Source organism: Camelina sativa, chromosome 10 (genome assembly GCF_030686135.1).
Source record: "Camelina sativa cultivar CO46 ecotype springtype chromosome 10, ASM3068613v1".
NCBI classification, from domain to species: domain Eukaryota; kingdom Viridiplantae; phylum Streptophyta; class Magnoliopsida; order Brassicales; family Brassicaceae; genus Camelina; species Camelina sativa.
This window is the reverse complement of record NC_141889.1, coordinates 27,373,539-27,397,316: the sequence shown is the minus strand read 5'-3', so window position 1 is coordinate 27,397,316 and position 23,778 is coordinate 27,373,539. Positions and strand designations below refer to the sequence as shown.

Here is a 23,778-nt window from a genome sequence, read left to right as displayed (position 1 = left end):
TACATAATATGTTTAACACAAACATACAAACAGATAATAGTTCTAGGATAATAATTTTACTTATAATAATTTTCCTTAAATCTATTTATCCTTATGTGCACGTTGTTACCTAGTTGGTTTATATAAAAAGAAATACCAAACTCGATGATGATGATGATTCCAAGTTAGTTACTCAGTCGAGGATTATGGGGAAGGGAAAGCGAGAAAACCTAATGGATCAATCGAATCCGAAGGCGGAGAAGGATGGGGAGGAGGAGGAAACCGAACCCCGAAAGGCGTTAAAGTCTTTGTCCGAAGCTATGGCTAAGCTGCGACAAAACCTAATGGATCTTCGAATCAAATCGAATCCGAAGGAGGAGGAGGAGGAGGAGGTGTTAGAGTCTTCTTGTCCCGAAGCTGCAGCAGCGATCAGACCCTCACCGACAACAACGCAACAGCTTCCCTTTATTACTTCGTCGGGCAAAATTGGAAGATGTGAGGGTCCGATCGTTTATTGATCGTTTATTACTGTATTCCGATCGTCGGAAAAGAATCTTGGTTTCAATTGAGCTAAACGGGTTTTTGAAATCTGAATCCAACTCTTAACCCAGAATGGAAATCAAATTATAAATCAAGAATTAGACCCGTTTGATTTAGTTTAATAAACCAAAACCGGTTTATAAATGTTAAACTGAGTTGATTTGCTTGGTTTAGTAAACCGGAGCATTACTATATATACTTTTTTAGAGAAATTAACAAAAAGGCACTATTCTACTAATTATTTTTCTTTTTAGGTACTTTCTTCGTACCTTTCCAAATCAGGTACGTCTTCCGGTGAAAAAGGCAAGATTCTCCTTCGCCTACCTGACGTCATAGTTTGACTGCCCTTCGCTTCCGTATTGAAAAACCACTAGGTTATCCTGTTGACCACTTCCTTTAAACTCCGCTGATAGGTTGTGTTCATTGTTGCGATATCTTTCTACGCCGATCCTTCGTTTACTGGTATATACGACTTGGAATTTCGACCCTCGCATTAGTCATGGTTAAAACCAGGAGTAAATCGATTATGGCGGGTGCTTCCCCAACTCAATTGGAAAGCAAATAAAGGAGAATAAAACGTCGGGTCAAAGTGAAATCTCCCCAGGCTATGTCTAAGCGTCGGACACAGAGTCAATCGATTTCAGAGGTACATGTAGCCGCGAAATTGTAAGGGAATCGGACCCCGACGATGTCTAGGTTGGTCCGACTTTCATTTTTTTCTCTGTATAATCTGACATTTGCAGTGGCTACTTACTGTGTTTTTTGATAGTTAGTTCAATTAAATGTTTCGGAGCATCGCAATATTATAGATTTACTTCTACAGACAACGATTGCGTTTGTCTCGGTTTCTCTATTTCTTGTACAATAGTTTTCTCATCTTGGCAGTTTGCTCCCCAAGTGGATTATATATGAAATTTGAAATCCATTTTCAATAACATGGTCATTGTTGCCAGAATGATGCATTTTTCATCTCCACTTCTGATTAAGCACAATAAAAAAAAATGCTGACGGAAATCTGCAAAAATATCATGTCTGCCGCTTGTTTGATGCAAGCAGCTGATTATGTTCCCTTTTATATCCGTCGCATTTAGTGTACAAAAAGATTTTGACATCGGAAATTGTATTTGATGGATCTTAACATCCGAAGCTGACACATCTACCGTTATTGCAGGTGTAAAAGAAGTTGCTGAGAGTTTAAACTATCATACTGCAAGTGTCTGTTGTGTTGTCTCTCTCGAGAATGATGGTCAGGAGGATACATCTGGACGTGAATGTGGTGGCGATCCAACTATTAAGTTTACTCATGGTTTGTAGCGTTAAAAGACCCTATATTTGTGAATTGGTAGTTGCACTTTCGGTTTTTTAAACTCTAAATTTGGTATACTCTTGACGAAGGTGAGAAGTCATTGCCAGAACGGTTTTTTTCAACGGACCGATATCCGCCGAACAGCAGGGTGAATTGATACTCAAAGCCGCAATATCTTCTTGACACCTTGGACATTGATGGGCTTCTGAGTTGGCGATGCTAAAAAAAATCTCAGTTCGGGTCATTATTTTCGTTCCCATTTCGGCGATGTTTATTATCTGGTATACTTGTTCATAACTTTCTATGTTGCCAAATTGTGACTACCAACTCACATGAATTGTGGTTTACATGTGGTGGCCTCGCCTTTCAGATTCTCTATTGTCGAGTCTCAAAAAGTGATTGGGGTTGTGTTGATATCAGAAACAACAACTAGAAAGATTTAACTGAGAAATAAGATCTAGGCAGAATTTCGGTATAAATCGACAAGAACAATGAAGAACAATGAAAAATAAGCGAACTGGATTTTGTATTGATTTTCTGTGTTGTATTCGTTTATAATTATATATTTTTTTCTTTACAGAGATCGAGTATTTAAGCTCAAGTTACTCTCCAACTTCTCTTTGATCTCCTCCGAACCTCATCCTTAGATTGACCATATCGCACATCCCGAACTCTCTTCCTAGGCTCGTGCCCAGCCCACTCACTGGTATGGCGTCCGGTTTTTAGTGGGCTTTTCTTTGGGCCTACGACCCGTGAAATCCAACACTAACAATTGCCCTCCAGCCTTTTTAACCTAATTTTAGAGGTTGAGAAGGCGAATATCTAGAGAATCTTTCGTCGTTTCAGTTTCGCGATCCTTCTCGGGGGAAACACACTGAATCTCAGCTTCCGAGATCTTCATAATGATTACTCTCCTCTCTCTTAAGATCTGACGGTTAAGATGAACGGTTTGGATGGCCCAGATTAAAGAAGCGAGATCCCAGGGATCACGAAAACCAAAACCATTATGACTCATAAGTCACTATTCCACACGTCTCGTCATAACCGCGCACCACCCATCCACCACTTCAAGGTAATTCTTTCTCCTCTCCTCTTTGCTTGGGAATTTTTGAGAACTTATTTCTGCTCGTTAACTGCCTTTTCTTCTCTTCCCTGCTGCGTTTATCTCTTTATGAGCGGAGAGTGAAAGACATCCCCTCAGTCGACCGAGCTCGAGAACACGACCAGGGTGATCCACGAGCTGACGACGACCCCTGAAAGCTGCCCAAGAGAAGGAGGCCGTTGCTGTCGGTAGAGCCGATTCCCTTGACCGGGAGGGTGACCTCCCTGAGAGCTGTTCAAGGAAGGCTGGCGGCAATCGAGGGCGAGCTTGCTGCTCGCCAAGGCTGCCCAGGTTAAAGCCGCGGCGGGACCGGGACCTTCTCTTGAAGGAGAATAGGTGGCTGAAGGATAAGGCCGCAGGGGCGGAGCGACTGCACGCTGACGGCGACCCAGATGGCGGTCCATGATGCGAAGGTGAGGCTGGCTCAAGACTATCGGGGGGGTTCTGGATTCAATCAAGAGCAAGTGGGAGAAGAAGAAGGAGAAGGCTGAGGTTGACGGCGACCTAGCCAAGATCGAATCCAACCTCCTTCTGATTAAGCAGGTCAGCGGAGGGCAAGACCCTCGGTTGAAGAAGAGCTGAGGATCCTCGAGACCCCAGAAGGCAGCGCTAACGGTTCGGCTCCAAATCTCTTGTGGTTTCGGACCTTCTCGCTAGGCAAGCTCGACCTTCCTCAGGTTTCGGATGACTCAGTCGCTCCGATGGAGGTTGACGCAGGGACCAGGGTGCCGTGCGGTTTGAATGAACATGGGAGTAACGTAGGTGATGCGGCGGATCCGGAGGTCGGATTGGGGAAGGGAGACGTCTGATCGTTATCTGTGTTTGTTCTTTTTATTTTTTCTTATCTCTGAACTTTGTTTTGTTTGCCCGGGAGGGCTTTTATCCGAGACTCGACTTGCTTGCATGGGAAGGCATTTAAATCCTTTGCTTATTTCGACTTGCCTGGGAGGGCTTTTATCAGAAACTTAGAATTATTTGCCTGAGGAGGCTTTTAAAACTCGTGTTAAGTTTGAACATCAACCGTTTTATGATCGATGTTATACTTAGTCCATTTCGAGGTGGATCATAGGATGTGTTCTGACTGTTAGATCCGGGTAGATGTGGTTGGTGCGCCCCAATGCGACCAATCCGGCTTCGACTGAAACACAACTTCAGAATAATGTTCCGTGTGATAGAATGTGTTGTTATTTTTTTTTAAGAGGTCTTTAAAACGAAAGACAGTTTGCAAATGTCAAAGTAGCAAGATTAAATTAGGCTTGCGTGGGACCGTTTTTTTTTTTTAGCTACCAATGAGACCTCGCGAGGTCAACCCCGGAACACAGGGGGCACTTTAAGCCGAGATAGTTAAAAGTTGGATCTTGGCGGCATGTCGCCGCGCTGTTTAGAAATCAAAGTGGTTGAATAGGGCGAGTGATCCATGAATTGAGTGGGGCTAAAAAAGAAACTTAGATAGATAGTGTGGTGTGGTGGCTACGCTCTTTGTAATTGAGCTGCCTATGTACCCCCGTAAGGGGGATCAAGCCAGATCGTAGTTCGGTTATTGTCAATACTTACTAGAAGTACTTCTTGAGGTTCATGACGTTCCACGACCCGGAGTTCGGCTTTTCTGTTGCTCTCGTCTTCGAGGCGATATACGCCATTGCGAACGACTTCGGTGACACGGAAGGGCCCTTCCCCACTTGGTCCCCATTTTCCTGGCGTTCTTCTCCTTTCTGTGATCGAACACCTTACGGAGCACTCGGTCTCCGACGATGAAACTTAGAGGCCGGATCTTCGAGTTGTAGAAGCGGGCTATGGCATTTTGGTAGTTTTGAACTCGCACGTAGGTTTGCTCTCTTTTCTCGTTGATGATAGCGAGGTTATCACGTAGTGCTTCGTTGTTCGCCTCCTCGTTCTCGGGGGAAACAACTCGGCGAATACTGCCCACGGAGATTTCTGCCCGGTATTACGGCTTCAATCCCGTAGGCTAGGGAGAAGGCGGTTTCGCCCGTGCTACCCACGTGGCGTAGTCCGGGTGGCCCAAAGGACCCCGGGGAGCTGGGCATCCCAACCGGACTTTGCGGCGGCCAAACTGCGCTTGAGACGGTGTAAGATCAGTTTGTTTGTGGCCTTGGCCTGTCCGTTTCCTTGTGGATACCGGGGAGTAGATGGGGTTAGCCCGTATACCCAAGTCATCACAAAACTTTTGAACCGCAGAGGACATCAGGTTCGTTTTGTTATCGGTTACGATTTCGTAGGGGATTCCGTGTCGGTATACCACGTTTTTCCAGAGGAAATCCTTCACGTGCTCCCCCCTTAATAGACTGGTAGGACTCGGCCTCGATCCATTTAGTAAAGTAACCGGTTACAACCAATAGCGTGTTTTCCCCGACTCGCTCGAGAGGTCCAATAGCGTCCATCTGACCACTGCATGAAGGGGTAAGGAGCGGAGAATGAGCTAATCAGCTCAGCGGGCTGGTTGATCATGTGTGCATGACGTTGGCAAGGGTCACACTTTTTTGGCGTGCTTGTCGCAGTCCGCGAGCATGGTGTGCCAGAAAATATCCCTACCATTTTATTCAGAGGGCCAATGATCGCCCTCCGGAATGATTCCCACATGGACCCCTCGTGATCCTCTTTCATGATGCTGTGGGTTTCATTCCCATATACGCACCTGAGATATGGTCTGGAGATGCATCGCTTATACTGCTCTTCGCCGACGATGCAGAACCTTGCGCTTTGAGCTTTGAGCTTACGCGCCTTGCCATCAATCCTTTGGGGTAGTTCCGTTTGCAATGTAATCGCGAATCCGGACCCGCCAATCCGTTTTCCTGCTCTGTTTTCCTGGTCGTCTCCAGAGATAAGGTCATCTAGGAGCTCATCATCCCAGTCGGGTGCCTGCTCGGGTCCTTCCTCGTCGGGGCCTGGTTCCTGACCCTCGACTTGGTGGACCGCTTTGGGCTTTGACGTGGATAGAGATGCTAGGCTCATCTATGCCTTCGACGGGTATGACTCGTTTGACCGAGGGGTCGGAGGTGGAAGCCAATGCGGCGAGGGCATCAGCGGCTGAGTTCTCTCCCCCGGGGAATTTTGGTGAGCTTCGAATGACGAGAGTTGCTCTGCCATCGACCTAACGAATTGGAGGTAAGCGTCCATCCGTTCACAGTTTGTGTAGTAATTTTCGTCGTACTGACTGGTGACGAGCTCCGAGTCACTGAATGCAGCGAGCTCTTTGACTCCTACACCTAATGCCAGCCGGAGTCCGACTATTAGGGCTTCGTACTCGGCTTCATTATTTGAGGCAGCGAACCCGAGCCGGAAGGACTGTTCCATGATTGCATTGGTCGGCGGATACAAGTCGAATTCTGATCCCGCATCCCTGCCTGGATGACGATCCATCCGCAAACAGCGACCACCTCTTGGAGCGGTTATCGGCGCACTCGTTGGTCGAGGCGCCAAATTGTTGATATCAGAAACAACAACTAGAAAGATTTAATTGAGAAATAAGATCTGGGCAGACTTTTGGTATAAATCGACAATAACAATGAAGAACAAGCGAACTGGATTTTGTATTGATTTTCTGTGTTGTATTCGTTTATAATTATATATTTTTTTCTTTACAGAGATCGAGTATTTAAGCTCAAGTTACTCCAACTTCTCCTTGATCTCCTCCTCTAATCCCGCCTATGATCTTGACCCACGACCCTCCGGACCTCATCCTTGAATTGACCATATCGCACATCCGAACTCTCTTCCTGGGCCCGTGCCCAGCCTACTCACTGGTATGGCGTCCGGTTTTTAGTGGGCTTTTCTTTGGGCCTACGACCCCGCAAAACCCAACACCAGCAGGTTGTGTTGTGGTCCTTATCCGAAGAAGACAACTATTGGTGTTGCAGATAAATTGCTAGATAATAAACTAGCCATATTTGTTTACACTTATTGGCTCCAGGAAGTGTGTTACAATTGAGGACATTGTAAATATCCTCAAGGCTGAACCGGAGATGCCAATGTGGAGAAAATTACATCTTGTGCTTATTGTTATTGTTGAAGGCATCTTAATATGTGGTACACACCCGGTCAAACCTTCTTTCCGTGTTGTCGAGATGGTTAAAAATGTTGATGTTTTCCTCGCATATCCATGGGGGCGGAAATCATTTGAGAGGACACTCTGGATGATTAAATTTGGAAAGATTATTCAAGGGCATGCTAATATTATACAGAAACAACAGTCTTTGGTGATCCACGGATTTCCAATTGCTATACAGTTGTTTTTATTTGAGTGCATCCCTTCCCTCCTGTGTTATCTGCCATCAACAGAAGACTGCCAAACATTTTTGGATAGGGAAATGCCTTTATTGCCTAAGCTGAAGACATATCATACTAATAATATTCTGGAGCTGGAACATGACATATCGGTTAGTATACTTTACTATTTGCGTCTATTTGCCCAATCCGTACATTTGTAATACTACTCTCTCATATTATCTAACTGGTGTGATGGTATTTGCAGCTTCATGTAGATGAAAAGATGGATTTCTTTTCCGAAGAGTATGTATCTTCCATGCCAGTTACGTACGCGGGTGATGAGAAGGTTTCTTATATGTTAGCGTTACTAAAGGGGGGGGTATGTTTTTCTCAAATCCGATTGGGCTGGTGGCAATGAGTCTCTTACAAAGTTGTGTTTATGTGTGAGAAAGAAACACCTTCAGTGTAGTTGTGGGGGGGTTTTTCAGCGATGATGTCACGGAAACCGCCTTTATGCAGACGGTATCTACTTCTAGGGATAGTTATGCAAGTCAGATTGCAAAATTGAGGATGGAGGTCGCAAAACTAAAAAAGGAAAATGTTGAATCCTTATCCCAGTTTACGAGCTCTATAGTTTCTGGCATAACCTCTCTTATAAGAAGACAAACGTGTAATAGTGACCTGCCTCTCGTGGAAGTCGCTGGTACCAGAAAGCCAGTGGTGCTTTTAGCATCACTGATAAACATCTTCTGACGCTGTAACTGAGATTAAAGCAAAAGTTGGTGAAGGTCTGGAAGGCCAACCTCTATGTACACAGTCGTAGTCCACACTATCCGACGGGAATGGATTCTGCAACAGTATGTTCAAGGTAAGGAAATATGACCATAACGTCATGTCGTGATGTATTGACCATATTGGTACATCGTAAGTTTAGTGAACGCCTAACTCTTGCAATGTATTGTATTTTATTGCCCTGCTATCTACTTTATAGGTTGTAAATAACAATGGAGGAATAATGATGGGAAATGCTCCATCACCCTGTCAAGATATAGGTAGTGATATTGTTACTACAACACAAAGCGTTGATGCAATCTCAGCTACAAATATGGCGAGGTCTGGAAGTTTGATGGCACATGGGAATGTTGATAATGTGAGTTGATGTTGTAAGTATATATGTCGTAATATGCGCCACACCATCATCATATCTGTAAGAATATATGTTTAAGAATATATGTCGTAACTGTATTTCATATTGCAGATGGATGGGCCATCGAGCCGTATGTCGGATCTTGAATTACCCACTGGTGGGGTCCCAATTATTAAGCCTGCATATGAGGTAATTCCCAAGTTCTAACGTGTTATACGCTGATTTTAACAAGCTTATAACTGTACATCAGGCAGTCTTCGATGGTGTCTGGTCCACATTGGTTGCGGTGGAAGTCGGCACATAATATACCATTCTGTTGCATTATTTGCAGGTTGAACCGGTTAAACCTGCGGTATATTCAAAGAGACGGGTCTCTCGGGTTGACAGGTGTACTTCGATATATGGTAAAGCTGGAACTGATATGCCTGGCTCTCGTATTCTTCCATGCGGTTACACCCCATTCCGTGATCTTCCTCCAACGCTTATTAGGGCATTCAAACTATTGCTTAGCAAATATAAACAGTTGTCCATACCGTAGACCTGAGTATATTACATTATTAGATATTGCTTCTGCAAACGTGTTTGTTGCTTATGCATTGAAATATATGCAGGACATACGACCTTGATGGATAAGAGTAGGGGCGAACTTCTTTTGGAAATTTTGACCCCCACAATAAACCTCTTCCGAAGTGTAAGCTTTTATATAGAGTTAGCATTTTCAATTAGATTTACTTTTAAATTTTCATTGTAGACGTAACTACACTTAGAGGCAGATAGTGCAGGAAGGTTTATTGCTACATCTGAATAACCCGAATATCATCCTTCATTGTTCTCCACCTTTTGTTCCAATGACTTTGTTTTTCTTCATAATTTAACTTGCTCCAGATTTGTGGCCAATGTCAGCATTCTCTCGTAATGTTTCCATATGATATTTGTTGTTGGTTTAGTTAGCATGCTTCTCCCTAACTATCCCCTCTTCTCTTTTATTCCAACATTTGAATTTGATGTTGAGGCCATTCTGGAGACGATGTGGCACCCACTTAGCATTGCAGAAAAAAGTAGTTATCGACAGCTTCCTGACGCAGCTTCTCAGTTCTCAATATTCTGCTTTCATTAAGTCATACCCTTCATCGTCATATGTTTGGCACTCTCTTCTTAAATTGACTAGATTTTTTGGGTGGCTGACCCCCTCGCTACTGTAATAACCCTCTTCCTTGTATGTAAAGTAAATTATCTTCAACTTCCCCATTTTTTTAACCACCAACCTGTCCCCGCCCAATCCTTCCCGACTGCACATCAACAACAAAATGTTTGCTCCTATATAAGTCTTCCCCTGGTTCACATTTTATATATGAACTCTCCCTTCTCCTAATCCCTACTAGGATCTATCCATCCAAAAGACACAAATATGGATAATTTGGTTGACGATGTATTGACCAGGTTCTATCCGTTCGTACGATCGTTCGTACGATTATCAATAAGGCCGAGTCATATCAATGTATTGAGAAGAGAGGAGGCCGAATCACTTAGTAAAGCCCATTAGAAGGATCTCGAAGTTGCCTTGTAGCCGTTGGGAGATAAGGTCATGGGTTGCTTCTCTTTGTGAGACCATGACATGTCACTATCACAAAGTGTCTCGCTGCCTACAACCCTATCGCTCTTTACCTGGAGAGCCTCCGTATTGCATCGCAAAATGGAGACCTATCCCATTCTATATCAATGCTCTTCTCTGTCATGCCAGGCCACCATTACGCAACCTTCTCACATGGATTGTTTCTAACAATCTCTGGCTTCCCAGCAGAGGGGATCGCTAGACTTTCCCCATTGTTGAGCACAGTGGGCACGATTACATGTCTTGACGAAATTGGTAATGTTGTTTACCGCCATCTTCACATCTTCCGGCCACCCACAAGAAGACTTTTCACAAACGTCCGCGTTCTTGCTAGTATTCCAGTTTGTAGTGGATACAATTGTGATGTGGGTAATCGCTTCCTGAACTGTTTCTTGTACTGGTTTCTGATCAATATTAATGATGTCATATAGGTCAGTGATGGTACTAAGAAGCTATGGGGAGGAATCCAGGTTGGTATTTGATATATTTTTTTAAATATGTTCCTGATGATATTAAAGAAGCTATTATTTAGCCATATTTATGATATTTCTCATTGGCTGTGGTGTTTGACATGCAGTCCCTTGTAAAAATCTGAAGAAGGTAAATCTGAACTTTTCTTATAAGTTGAAAGAGATCCCAAATCTTTCGAAAGCTACAAATCTTGAGACACTGACACTTATCCAATGCACGAGTTTGGTGAAGTTTCCTTGTTCTATTTTGAATCTACACAAACTAAAAACAGTGAGGATGTGGGTTTGCAAAAAGCTACAAGTTGTTCCAACCAACAACAGTTTAGTATCTGTTGAGAAATTCGACATGGACCATTCTTCACGATTGGGGGATTTTCCAGATATTTCTAGGGATATTAAGAATCTCTATGTTGGAGGTTCATCAATTGTTGGTCACTAGTCTCATCCCAGAAGGCTTGATGTAGGTAGTGGTACACGTAGAGGCCTCAAGAGAATAACATATGTTCCAGAAAATATGAGGAAGCTAGACTTAAGCAGTAGTGGTATAGAGATGATTCCAGAATACGTCAGCGGTCTCTGTCGGCTACAAACTCTTATCATCAAAACCTGTAGAAAACTCGTGTCAATGGCGGATCTTCCCTATTCTCTCAAGTCCCTACACGCAGACAATTGTATTTCTCTTGTGAGTGTCAATATGTTTTCAATCAAGTTCATGTTCCATAACTGTTTGATGCTCAATGAATCAACAATAAGACAGATCATACACCATCAGGCTGCCAAATACGTATGCTTACCTGGTAAATACCTCCCGTGGAGTTCATTCACAAAGCTACAGGAAACTTCATAACCATCTCTCCGGGGAGTTCTTCTTCCTCCAGATTTAAGGCTTGCCTCTTGCTTTCGCCTATCAAGGACAACGCACTTCTTCATGTAACTTGTTATGTAAGAAGCAATGGTGTTCTTAATAACCAGCTAAAATATTTGGCATTGAATTCAGAGCAGCATCTCTTTGTACTTAGTGTTGCCCTGTCACCTCAACAAAACAGAAGCCCTGAAGTGAAAAGCGAAATTCTTCTCCAATTTACCTGCTCAGATAACTACAAGATTATTGAGTGTGGTGTGCAAATCTTGAATGATGGATATGATGAAGATTTGGACTGTGTACCTAAAGCTGTATGCAACATCAGCGACCAAGCTATTGAGGTCTTTGAGGATGGGGATGAGGATGAGGATGAACAGTGTGTGTTTACTAAACACACAAATTATTGGAGTTTCTTCAGGAAGCTTGGTCATGTTTTCAACTTGACTTTCTTCATAAAAAAAGCCATTGGTCATGGACGACCTTAAGGAAACACACTTCAACGAGTCGTCGACTGCTTCGTCGAAACTTCCCTTTGAATTTTCTGTTCTATTTGGTATTTTTCAGTATGAATTTCTTCGAAATTTCAATTTTTTTACAAAACAGTAAGTTTAAGTTGTTACATATATATCTATATTTATCTTTAGTGTTAATAATTTCATCACTCTTCTTCGGCAATATTAGGTAGGGTACTGGATCTGTCATAGGTTTATCATTGGATAAATCCAAGATCCGAGAGGTTTTTGTAAGTAAGGGGGATTTTGAAGGAATGCGTAATCTTCGTTTCCTAGGAATCTATAGGAGTTTGTTTGGCGGCAAAGGTACTTTGCAAATACCAAAAGATATGGAGTATTATATTTACTGTTAATCGATATAGAGAGGATACCAGATTGCGTATAGGTCTCAGTCTCACTCGTCTATCATGGCTTAACGTCAGAAGCTGCAAAAAAACTTAAGTCAATGCTTCCCACCTCCCTCCATTTCCTAGAAGCAGACGATTGTGTATCACTCAAGAGAGTACGCTTCTCTTTCCATAACCCAACGAGACTCAGATTCAACAACTGTTTGAAACTGGATGGAGAATCAAGAAGAAGGATCATACAAAAATCAATTTACGATCATGTATGGTTACCAGGTCAAAAAATCCCTGCAGAGTTCACTCACAAAACTACAGGGAGATCCATAACCATCCCTCTGGATCTGGGTACTCTCTCTGCTTCCTCAAAGTTTAAGGCTTGCCTTCTCATTTTGCCAGTTGTGTCTGGTAGTGATCCTATAAATTTGAATGGATCACATTTGTGTCTCTTCGGTCAGCACATCTCTTAATATTCCATGGTGACTTGTTTTTCCAACGAAATAGATGCCATGAGGTGGATGCGACAATGAGTGAGATTACATTTCAGTTCCGCTTCGCTGACAACAACGATGACAAGATTATTGAATGTGGTGCACGGATCATGACAGATGAAGTGGAGGGTAGCAGCACCAGCGAATTGGACAACTTTGAAACTGAAATTAGCAGAACACATCAAAACCAGTAAACGACTGGTGCTCAAAACTCGTGACAACTCCGACTCTTTCACCCTCGCTCAAGTCATAAATGCAAACGAATGTTTGTATTAGGAGATATGGAGATTAATTGGGATTAACAAAAAAAAAAAACTGTTTCGTCTTGCAAAACCTATCTGAGTTTGTGACACCTCTTGAAAATTAAGTATATATCTCTTGTCTTTTACGCTTTGTTATTGATCATAGAGTGTGATATTTCTAAGCTACACCCCTAAGTTGATGGAGTTTCATCAGTTTCGAAGTCTTGGTGAAGATTAGTTACTCTTAGAATCGTAATCAAGTTTCCATTGGGCTTGTCCAGCGGTATAAGTACTAAGAAAAAGTCTTGGTATATTTGTGATCTTGAATCTAGAATCACTTTATACATTCTACAATTGGCCTAGAACTTGCATTCTATGGAGTGATCTGATTTTGGAGAATCTTAAGAACATCTGGCGGCTGAGACGGTTTTATAAAAGCTTCTCCTGGTTCAAAGCCTAAAATGGCCATTTGAATGAGTCATGAGTTCTATACAATTTTTACAATTTTGCTAAGATGTTTGCTACTGGGAAGATAGCAATTACAGTTTTGCTACTGGTAAGATTGAGCAATTGGGCTCCTGCAGCGGCTGCACAGCTGCTATAACCATAGCGGTAATGGGTGCTATTGGAGCCGCCATTTCCACGGGAGAGTCTCCTCAAGATCAGCTTGCAGGACTTGTCAGCTTCTTTGTAAATAATACTATTGGCTACTCCTTCAGCGATGATGGCTTTTTCGTTCTATAGACCTTAAACAAGCGTTTATGGGAGGCAACCCATGGGGTTTGGGCTGACTTACCCTTTTATTTTTTATTTTTATTTGTCTTAGGATTTTGGTTTTGTTTGTTAGGATTTATTACGGTGAAATCACGTCCGGTGTTAAGTGTTTTCAGGAACAGGTTCCAAACGCAGAAGATGCGAAAAACATTTTTGTTCCAGGAGCTTCGGATCGATCGATCCTCCTTACAGATCGATCGATCCCGATGGTTTTCTGCGGGTATCTCCAAGTTCAAAAATGTTGCAGATCGGTCGATACCACCCTGAGACTGATCCGTCCCCACCCTTCCCAACACCACTCCAACACCTGATGCGAGATCACCGGTTTTTTGTTTCTTGTCCTTACTTTTTCTTTTTCATTTTTCTTATTTTCTTTGTCGGAGATACCTTTTTTCTTGATTTACTTTCACACCGTGACGGTGTGAAGTAAGTCCGGGGGAGGGATGTTTCCAAGTTACTAACTTTGTTTTCTTTGGTTGTTTCTCTTTTGGTCTTGTTTCATTTGAGTGATTTTATCGAGTCTTCATAAAAAAAAAAAAAAATCGGGAAACTATGATCATTTCTAGGAATCTTTTGCTTTGAGCTAACACTCTTATGATTACTTTTGTACCTCTGATTTGGAATTAAGCTTGGAATGAAAATGAGCAGTCTCAACACGCCCCAAAAGACACTCGCCAAGGAGGATACTAAGTTGAACCATAAGTTGTCTCTAGCTTTGACAAGACCTAACCGGATTTAACTTCTTACCTTGGGGCTTGGTATACATCAGACAAGACTCCTCCCTTCAAGCCTCACAAGACATGCATCTCCTCGCAAAGTATGCTTCCCCTCTCTCTTCCCTTCAGTACTCAGTAAAAAAAAAAAGGAATAAAAGGATATAGGTAATACAAGAAGTGAGCCAAGGGTGTGTGCGTAAACCCGTGCATCCTTCGGATTCATGGAAACCTGTCCAAAAGAAAAAGGCAAAGGATTGATAAAAAAAAATACAATGATACCCTAGAAAATTAGGGTGAAATCAATCCTTTGGAAGTGAGAAAAGAGAGAGGAAAGGGAGCATATGAAGGAAGTCTTGGGCAATAAAAGGTTGAAGGAGTCAATGAAGTTCAATGATCGATACTCCCATGGTAAGACCGCACCTTTTTAACTAATCTGACGTAGAGAGACAACGATGGGGGAGACTAAAGGTTCTCTAAGGCTGTGGAGTTCAGAGTAGGGAGTGTTGGTCCTAATCATGGGCAGAGTACAAAAAGTAGTTCTTGATTTGATGTGATGAAGAGTGTAAAGAAGAGGTTCCCAAGAATTTGTGTGTTTCCACTTTCAAACCTTTTCTCTGTTCCTGAGTTTTTATCTGTTCTTGCTTGAGGACAAGCAAAGATTCAAGTCCGGGGGAATTGATGTGTCTGCACTTTATAGGATTTTAACCATAGTTTTTACACTTATTTTGAGTCTTTTGTTAGGTCCAAGTGTGCTTTTAGAGTCTTTTTAGCCTTTTGTGAGTCTGTACAGGTTCTAGGCTACTTTGGAAGGAAACTGAGTGTTTTGGGGATGAAAACAAGCATCTGAAGCCAATTTGGTGAAGACTGATCGGACTAGCAAGCAGATGGAGCAAACACAGAAAAAGCCATCCAGGATCGGCTGATCCACATTCGGGAATCTACCAGTCCTGTACCCGACTCAAGTTTTCCTTTTTCGTTTTTAAACCGACTTTTAGGGTTTTATTTTATTATTTAAGCATGAGGCTTGACCTCTAGAAAGACAAGTTTTATTCTACGCAGCCTTTGAGCACTTGTAAGCTTGGGAGAAGATCTCTTATCCTTTCTAACCCTTTGGAGAAGGATTTTGACCCCTTTTATTTCTCTTTGCAATTCAAACATGTTTTCTTCATATTTGATTTGTGATTGCTATTGTTCGATGATTAAGTAGTTTCTCTGTTGGGTTTCGGGTTTCAGAAAGGGGTTTTATGATTTGCTAACTTAGGTTGTTAGATTTGGGATTGATCTATTGTGTTCTTCACCTATTGTTGATCTTATTGCTTTAAACTAGATTAGCTACCTAGTTTATGATCATAGGTTTAATTCATCTAGGCATCAAAAGTGTTGTTGAATTGCTTGAATGAACATAGGTGAGCAAGGTGATCCTTAGCCAACGAAGGTTGAAGTTAAGGCACCTTGTGAACATAATCAAACTAGAACTTATTGCTTGCTAGGATTGTTTAGATTCAAACGACGGTTTTAGAGTTTATTCATTCCCTGCATAGATAACTAATGCTGCGACAGTAGGTTAGTTTTACATTCAAGATTGAGTTCAAGAACGATACCTAATGCTATCCCAACCCATCATCTAATTTCGTGATCATAACCCCTAACTGATTCCCTGCGCCCAATGCTTTCTCTTGATTTTACAAACTCTTATTTATTTTCTGTTTTGTTCGGTTACTTGAATTACAATCTTTCTCATTGCCTTAGCTTAACTTGATCTATATAATTTCATAGTGCATCGCTTGGTCTCTGTGGATTCGACCCTAAAGTGCTACGACGACACCACTAGATCGTGGTTGAGTGTGCTTTGGGTTTTAAATTGACCTCTTGATCAATTTGGCGCTGTTGCCGAGGACCAAAACGTTGCCTTTGAAATTTTAGATTCACGTTTAGTCTAAGGTTTATTTTACTTTTTTTACTGACTTGTTCTTGCGTTCTTCCTCTTTCGTTTCAAGTGCATGCAAACAAGAAGCCACAAGCCTACTGATTTGTGTAACCTGCGAAACAAGGAGTTAGCACAGCTTGAACGCGAAAACCGCAAAGCAAGAGCCCAGATCAACGTTATGGCCGACGGAGAAGAATGAGAGGTTCGTCCACCCAATCCTCAAGTTGTTATCGTTCAACAGCAGCATAGGCAGAACCAGCATGTGCGAAACGAAGCTGAACCAAATCCGCCAGCAAGGCGAGCCACCTTGAGGGACGAAGATGCTCACAACAGGCTATTTGGGAATCGATCTGCGATTCAACCACCATGCTCCTGCGAGACAAGCTTATGAGATCAAGCATAGCCTGATCAATTTGGTCTAGAATCGTGTGTTTAATGGATTAGCATCAGAGAGCCCTCTGGACCATATTGAAGCTTTTGAGAGATTGGCTAGTACGACAAGGTCTAATGGAGTTCCATATGATTACCTCATGCTGACTTTGTTCCAATTCTCTTTAGGAGATAAGGCTTTGAGATGGCTAAATCTCTTGGACCGAGGATCACTTACCACTTGGGAGCAGTATAGAGCAGCCTTCCTGAATCACTTCTACACTAAGTCACGATCGCTATGTTAAGGAGCAAGATCACTACCTTCTCACAAGGTGGTACAGAGTCTTTTTGTGAAGCGTGGGAGAGATTCAAGGAGTATATGAGGGACTGTCCTCATCATGGCTTTTCACAAGAGAATCTTATGAACATCTTCTATGGAGGAATTGACCAGAAGTACCAGATGACACTCGATACTCCCAGCAGAGGAGATTTTTCTACTAACACTACCGCTGAAGCAAACCTTTTGATCGAAAACCTTGCAGCGAGTAACAGCAATCATAGTCAAGAGTATGATCTTTCTGTCCGTGTTGTTAGATCCGTGAATACAAATGTTATTAAGAGTCTCACTGCCAAGGTAGTCCCCTTGGTTCGACATTGACCCTACCCCTCTCATAATCCCCGTTCTGCTGCTTCTCTTCTTCTTCCATCGCTTACTCTGTTTTGTCACCTTCAAAACAGAGTACCACCATCTCTTCTAGCTTCCGCCCCCTTATCAGTTGGTATCAGATTCTCGTCGTTCCTGGCGTTGAATTATTATCCCAATCATGCCTCCCAAACCAGAACCACTAACCATCATTTGGTTGAGTTTCATGATGCTCTCTTGGCATCGCAAACAGGTTTCCAAACGATGATGCAAAACTCTTTGCCGAGTTGAATCAAACTAGCATTCAACACCTTGGAAACAGAGGACCCCCTGCGGCAGCTGTTGTCGCTGAACAACCCAAGGACAACATCAGCTCGACGTTTTTCATAACGGACCACCACGACTTGAGCTGGGAAATGTTCGTCAACATGAATGGCCTCAAGACACACGTTGGGGATCAAGCTTCCGTGTTGACATCCCAGAATTTCATGGTGGAGTGCGTGGTGATTCTTTGTTAGATTGGATCGTTTCTGTCGAAGAAATACTTGACTTTAAAGGAGTCCCGGAAGAGCGCAAAGTTTCTCTCGTAGCAACAAAGTTTCGAGGTCATGGTGGAGTCAAACAAAGTCAACTCATGTTCGTACGAGAAGAGACCCGATCCACTCATGGGAGAAGCTTAAGAAGAAACTCAAAGACGCCTTCCTTCCGCATAACTATGACCGAACTATGTACAACAAATTGCAAACTTATGACAAGGATCACGTTCTGTTGATGAATACGCTGAAGAGTTTTACTTACTCTTAACTCGTAACGAGGTCGCCGATAGTCAGATGCAGCTTGTTTCAAGTTTTATTGGAGGATTACGTTCTCAATTGCAAAACTCGCTCGCTCAGTTTGATCCAACCACTGTGGCCGAAGCTCACCGACGCGTAGCATCTTTTTAACAGCAGACAAGAAACGTTGCATGGAGTGGCTCTAACTCACGAGGGCGTGTGACTGAGCAACAAACATCCCCGATCAATAACGCTTCACGTGACGGGGTGAACCTAGAAAGCCAGAGTTGCGTGGTCCAAACGAAGAACAAGCCTTGCGACGTTTGGTGAGGAACACATTGCGTTGCTTCTCATGTGGAGAACCAAGTCATTGACAAACGGCCTGTCCGAATCAAACTCGGCAAGGTCTCCTAGCTTATGAACATCACACGACTCAGATGAAGACGCTATTGACCAACACAACGACCATGTCCATCTCACACAAGGGGATGTGGGGCGTTCCTTGGTATCTCATCATGTATGTTTGACCCCTCAACAACGTGAAGAGTATTGGCTACGGAAAAATATTTTCCGTTCTACCTGTACAATCCTTGGACGCATTTTCACCTTCGTAATTGATTCTGGTAGCTGCCGCAATGTCATTGCTGAAGTTGCGGTGCATAAGCTTGGACTGCCTTTGGAGGATCATCCCACTCCTTACTCGATGAAATGGTTCCAAGATGGTGTTGGTGTTTAAATCTCTCAGCGGTCGTTTGTTCCCTTCTCCATTGGTGAGTTTTACAAAGACCGTATGTATTTTGATGTCGCCTCCATGGACATTTGTCATCTTATTTTAGGCCGACCTTGGGAATATGATCGTAAGATTATTCATGATGTGTGAAGAACACATACCAATTTATTTGGGAAACGCATAATATAGTCCTTTTGCCATCACAAGAGCCACATTTATCACCTCCAAGCGCCCTGCCTCCACTTCTCTGTGACCGGTTGCCTTCACCACTGCCGCAGGTTCCGGCTCCTATACGCAAGTCTGGTCATGCATTTCTTTGTTTTCACACAGATTTTCTGAAGGAACTTCGACTTGAAGGCTTTGCTTTGGCCTTGCTTGCCACACAATTTACTGTTCCTTGCTTATCCGCAGACGTCTCTTCATCGTTTGACATGATTCTTCGTGATTTCAGTGAGGTATTTCCTGACGACCTCCCCCTCGGCTTGCCTGCTCTCCGTGATATCCAACATCAAATCAACCTCGCTCCGGGTTCCGCACTCCCCAACAGGCCGCATTACAGAATGAGCCCTCAAGAACACGAAGTGCTTCGTCGCCAAGTTGAAGACCTACTCCGTAAAGGTCATATCCGTGAGAGTCTCAGTCTGTGTGCAGTTCCAGCATTACTAATACCCAAGAAAGATGGGTCATGGCGTATGTGTGTCGACAGTCATGCCATTAACAAAATTATGGTACGATATAATTTCCCTATTCCACGGTTAGATAACCTGCTCGACCAGATTGGTAAAGCCTCATTGTTTCCAAAATTAATTTGAAAAGTGGTTATCACCAAATCTGCATCCGCCCTGGAGATGAGTGGAAAACAGCTTAAAAAACACGTGAAGGGTTATTCGAGTGGTTGGTTATGCCGTTTGGATTGTCCAATGCACCTATCACCTTCATGCGGGTGAATAGGCAAGTTCGTGGTGGTTTATTTTGATGACTCACCTGCGAGAGGTTCTTGCCGTCTTACGGCGAGAAAAGTTGTTTGCTGCACGGCAAAAGTGTGAGTTTGGGTCTACCACAGTTAATTTTTTGGGATATGTCATCTCAGACAAGGGCTTATCAGTTGACTTGGCCAAAGTAGAAGCCATTCGGTCATGGCCGTTGCCTCGGACGGTCACGGACATGCGCACTTTCCACGGTCTAGCTTCCTTCTACCGCCGGTTTGTTCCTCATTTTAGTTCCATTGTCGCTCTATCAGTGACTGTATGAAGGAGGGCCGGTTTAATTGGACAAGTGAGGCTACATCTGCGTTTGAGTTGATCAAAATGAAGCTTACGACCGCACCAATCCTTGTACTACCTGATTTTGAGCTAACGTTTGAACTTCATTGTGACGCATCCAAGTTGGGCATTGGAGCTGTTCTCAGCCAACAAGGACTTCCTAAAACTTTCTTTAGTGAAAAACTCTCGGGTTCTCGAACACGGTACAGTACTTATGATGTTGAATTCTATGCGATTGTGCAAGCTATAAAACATTGGCGACATTATTTGGTGCACCGAGACTTTGTTCTTTTTACTGACCATGATGCATTGCGTCATCTCGATAGCCAAGCCAAATTATCTGTTCGTCATGCCTCTTGGATTGCATTCTTGCAGCAGTTTACTTTTCGATACGGCATCAATCGGAAAAAACGAACCGTGTTGCTGATGCATTAAGCCTCCGTCACACGTTGCTAACATCCGTGCACACTTTGGTTCCTGGTTTTGCTGCCTTTGCGGATTTATATAAGACTGATCCTTTTTTTGCCTCTGTTTATGATGACGTGGAGAATGGGTTGACAGATGATTATTTTCTTCATGATGGCTTTCTTTTCAAGGGTCTCCGTATTTGTGTTCCCGAATGCAGTTTGCGACTTCAGATCATACGTGAGCTCCATTCTGAGGGTCATGTCGGATGGGACCAGACACTTCAGCTCATCTCTTTGTCTTATTTTTGGCCTTCTCTTTGTCGTGATGTAGAACGATATGTCGAGCGTTGTCGGATTTGTCAGCAGGCGAAGGGTGGAGCTTCGAACGTCGGGTTGTATCTCCCTTTACCCGTGCCTACACAACCATGGACTGATGTTAGCATGGATTTTGTCTTGGGTTTGCCTCGTACTCAACGCGATAATGATTCTATCTTTTTGGTTGTTGATTGTTTTTCAAAAATGGCTCACTTTGTTCCATGCAAGAAGACGACAGATGCGCTTAATGTGGCGACCCTATTCTTTCGAGAGATTTATCTTCTTCATGGCTTGCCTCAATCCTTTGTGTCTGATCGTGACACGTGGTTCTTGAGCCGTTTTTGGTGTTCTTTGTGGAAGCACTTGTATACCAGTTTAGACATGAGTACGGCTTATCATCCACAGAAGGATGGTCAAACGGAAGTTACTAACCGTGCTCTTGGTAATCTCTTACGCTGTCTTGTGGGTGATAATATCAAGAGTTGGGATGCTAAGCTTTGTCAGGCCGAATACGCACATAATCATGCGTTCAACCGCAGTCTTGGATTTAGGTCCATTTCGAGTAGTCTATGGTTTTGTTCCCCGTGGTCCTTTGGACCTTACCACGTTACCAGATCAGTCTCGTTTTCATGGTCAGGCCATCGACTTCATTGAAGATCTTCAAGACGTACACAAACAAGCAAAGTTGTGTCTAGAGGAATCATCGAGCAAGTATAAAGCTGCAGCTGACATTAAGCGTCGTGCTTTGGAGTTTGCCCCGGGAGATTTGGTGTGGGTTTATCTTACTATAGAGCGCTTACCTCTCAAGGAATACAACAAACTGTCATCGCGGAAGATAGGTCATGCCAAGGTTGTGGAACGTATAAATGCAAATGCTTACCGTGTTCTCCTTCCGTCGCATATGCGTACGTCCAATGTGTTCAACGTGAAGCATTTATCTCTGTATCGTGGGGAAAATGACCACCTGGATTCGAGGGCGAATCCTTCTGATAACTCTCTAATTTACATATTTTTAGCATCCTTTTTTGTCCATATTTTGCATTGTTTATACCATTACCTTAGCATTTTTAGGTCATTAACTGTAGAAATTCACTTTTAAGCCATTTAGGGTGTTGCATTCTTGCATTTCCATACTTTGGATGAAAACAGGTGCTTTTAGAGCCTAAAATGGGGAGAAACAAGGATACATTTGAGCATGTACCCGAAGGAGCCATCGAGCTGGAAGAAACAGTCTGAACCCCAACACGATCGAGGAGGATCCAAGAACAGGAAGAACAACCCGAAGATCTACCCGAGGAGTAACCCAACCTCATCCTCGTGCACCCCATCGAGTAGACCCTCGGACAGGACTGGGAAGCTAGGTCAAAGGGGTTTCCATTTATAAATCCCCCCTTTTCTTCCTCGCAAACGAGCACGCCGCAGACCCTCAAACCAGAGAGCGAGAGCTTCTGAGAGAGATCTAGAGCGACTCAAACTCTTTTCCACTTTTGTTAGGATTTATTTTATATCTTTTTGCTATTTCTTTAGATTTCTACTTTGTACTCTTTATTCTCTACTCTATCTTTCAATACAATGCAATTTTCGTTTATCTTTGTTTCTATGTCTTTTGCAATGATTTCCGAGTAGTGTAGTAAAGTTTCTAGGGATGGGATAGATGATTTTGTGTTCTTGATCGCTTAGGATTTCTTAGTTTGATTGTATATGTTTTATAGATTCTCTTCTAGGTCGGTGTTCTTAATGCTATCAACAAATAGAGAGGGTGAGATTAGATCTAAGGTGTTTTACCACTAAGAGGTGTAGATGAAATGCTTGAATCAATCAATGCTAGAGATTTACTCACTTAGCCTAAGAGATTAGATGAGTAAGGGGTTTATTGACAATAATGAATCGGTTTTTATTTCCTGTTTGGTCATGTTTCTCCAACGAGAATTGGGTAGGGGGTGATCAAGGTTGATTGTTTCTATCACGAGAATGTTTTAACAAGGTTTTAGAGATTCATTGTCTAGGAAATATTTGATTGAGGCATGTAAGACATATGTATTGGTCAGGAACACTTAGGAGTCGATTACCCCATCTTTAAAAGCTTTTGTATTTTAATTGTTTGCATTTTATTCATCACTCGATCCCTTACCCGAACAGGTAAACGATCACCCTGCTTCGAGTAACACCTCGAGTTGTTCATACCTTCTTTGTTAACTCGATCACCCACCCGACCCTGTACTCGAATGCTTGCATCGAGTGATTAGGTCGTGTGGTTCCTTTGTTTTATATTCTTTTCTTTTATTATTTTAGGATTGTTAGACAAAACCCCATTATTGCTTGGCTTGACTTGCTTGTTTTTGATTGCATCCTATCTGCTAGCATAACAACCATTTGGATTGATAACCCTTTGTACTACAACTGCATAGGGAATTGATACCCTAGGTGAAAATCATGTTATCACCTTCTCCACCTGGAAGGACCTGATGCAGCGCCTCTCTCTTCTTTGATGGGCCTCGTCGTCAACTTGCGTACCCATCAAGTCACGTCGGTTTAGTTTATTTTTGTTTTGGGCTTTCTTGCATTGTCGGTTTATCTTAAACGATTAGCTGCTAGGTTTAGGGTTTTATTTGAGTTTTTCCTGAGACTCTATAATAGAGATCGTAGCAGCATTGTATATTCATTCATATTTTGCATCAATAAAAACCAAAAAAAGAGGTAGTCTTAACTACCCAAAAGAGCTTTGTTTTGTCAAAGCCTTGCAAGGAGGACTTGCAAGCTAGTCGATAGCAAACCCCTTGGTTCGACATCGACCCTACCCCTCTCATAATCCCCGTTCTGCTGCTTCTCTTCTTCTTCCATCGCTTACTCTGTTTGTCACCTTCAAAACAGAGCACCACCATCTCTTCTAGCTTCCGCCCACCTTATCAGTATTGAGCCATAAATCAAGGAATTAGATTCAAAATTTCAAGACTTACGAGAAAGGGATCTCAAAAATTAAGATTAATGACATTGAGAAAAAAATTCACCTCTTGAATAGCTTTGATACTTCCAT

At 42.8% G+C, this 23,778-nt stretch overlaps 1 long non-coding RNA gene and 1 other non-coding gene across 4 annotated transcripts; one reads left to right on the top strand and one right to left on the bottom strand.

Annotated features, from left to right (window-relative positions):
- Nucleotides 1-740: 740 nt before the first annotated feature.
- On the top strand, nt 741-3,924 carry LOC104719838 (uncharacterized). 3 transcript variants are annotated; one of them, XR_015568183.1, is made up of 4 exons: nt 741-1,215; nt 1,691-1,825; nt 1,915-2,106; nt 2,406-3,924. It is a non-coding gene; the product is annotated as an uncharacterized LOC104719838 (long non-coding RNA). The 3 variants fall into 3 exon arrangements; XR_015568184.1 differs by having other exon boundaries at nt 925-1,165; XR_756713.3 differs by lacking the exon at nt 2,406-3,924 and having other exon boundaries at nt 1,915-2,203.
- Nucleotides 3,925-16,912: 12,988 nt separating this feature from the next.
- On the bottom strand, nt 16,913-17,019 carry LOC147937480 (small nucleolar RNA R71). Its single transcript, XR_015569775.1, has one exon. It is a non-coding gene; the product is annotated as a small nucleolar RNA R71 (small nucleolar RNA).
- Between the last annotated feature and the right edge of the window lie 6,759 nt (nt 17,020-23,778).